This window comes from Myotis davidii, unplaced genomic scaffold, assembly GCF_000327345.1.
Source record: "Myotis davidii unplaced genomic scaffold, ASM32734v1 scaffold97, whole genome shotgun sequence".
Taxonomy (NCBI): Eukaryota; Metazoa; Chordata; class Mammalia; order Chiroptera; family Vespertilionidae; genus Myotis; species Myotis davidii.
The window spans coordinates 5,034,655-5,036,166 of NW_006289392.1; the positions used below are offsets into that span (position 1 = coordinate 5,034,655).

General features: G+C 60.8%; 1 protein-coding gene across 1 annotated transcript in view; it reads right to left on the reverse strand.

Moving 5' to 3' along the window:
• SCN4B (sodium voltage-gated channel beta subunit 4) overlaps positions 1-1,512 on the reverse strand; it is a 15,771-nt gene that overhangs the window by 6,075 nt on the left and 8,184 nt on the right. The gene's annotated exons all lie outside the window — the stretch shown is intronic.

Here is a 1,512-nt window from a genome sequence, read left to right on the forward strand (position 1 = left end):
CCCACTGTCCCCTCCACCCCCACCTCCACACCCACTAGCCAGCGAATCCATACCACCCCAGCCTCGGGGACCAGAGGACCGGCCCTCCTGCTACCCTGCAAAGTCCTTGAGAAAACCCCACTGCGCATCCAGGTGGGGGGAGGGGGTTGGCATTGGATGCCACCCATCCTTGCCCCCAGATCAGATGGTCCTTGGAGTCAGGAGGGTGCGGACTCAGAGGGGGCCTCCCCAGGCTCCCAGTGACCCCTGAGAGCACCTCTCTGACCTGGGCCCAATCCTTGCTCAGTGCACATGCACGTGAGCACCTGCATCATTCTCACCCCCTCCCTGAGCTGGTGTTACAATCATGTCACGGGGGGAGGGGGGGCAGGGGGGGCGAGGCTCAGAGGAGCCACGGGCCTGGCCCAGAGCCTCATGACCTCCAGGGGTCAGACTCGGGTCTCGTGGGCAGCTGAGCGCAGCCGCCTGTCCCGTCTCCCCGGCTCGCCCTCCCAGACGCTGCTCCCCTCAACCACTTGGACCTCCAGCCTGGCGTCCCCACGAGTGTCAAAGCTAAAGGACCAGGACGGACCCGCGAACCCCACCACTTCACTGTAGAGACGGAACCATCACGGCCCCAGACGGAGGAGACTTGGCTGAGCCGACCCGGTTCCGGCTGGGCCGATGGAGACCCTCTCCACCCAGGCCGGCTCCCGGCCCTGCAGGCGCACCACGACCCTGCTTGTCCCCCAGACGCGGGGTCGGCCTGCGTTTTAAAGGCCGCTGGCCGTGCTTTGTCTGCGGTTTGAGGAAAGCCCGCGGAGGTGGTTTGGAGAGAGGGTTTGGACGTGAAACAGCCACCTGCTGGGCTCTATGCCCGCCTTTTGCCCGGATTGTGAACGTGAGCTGCAGCCGCCGCCAGGTCTCCTGCCTGGACCCCACTGTGGATCTTCACGAGCCAGAGCTAACCAGCCTGGCTGCTATTTCTCCTGGTAAAAGCTGGTCCAGGACACACTGCTGGGGCAAGCGAGGATCTCCGTTCTGCCTGAACAGCTTTTTCTAACCATTGCAACGAGGCCCTCAGTCTCCGCTTCCCTTGGGCAGCCCACCCCTAAATGACTGCATAACCTCACCCTTACAGGCCCTGCCACCCCAAACGCTGGCCATAGAGCCCAGCAGTATTTAATGGTCCTGGGAAAAGTACAATAGCCCTGGCCAGTTTGCTCAGTGGATAGAGCTCGGCCTGTGGACCGAAGGCCCCGGGGATCCATTCTGGTCCAGGGCATGTACCTCGGTTGCAGGCTCCTCCCCGGCCCGGGCCCTGGTCGGGGCTTGTGCAGGAGGCAACCAATCGATGTGTCTCTCACATGGATGTTTCTCCGTCTTTCCCTCTCTCTTCCCTGCTCTCTAAAAATCAATGGGAAAATATCCTCAGGCAAGGATTAGCCAAAAAAAATGTTTAAGTACAATAAAACGTAAAACCCTTGCCATGCATAAGTAAATAAATAAACGTGTGTCCCTGGCTTTCTTCCC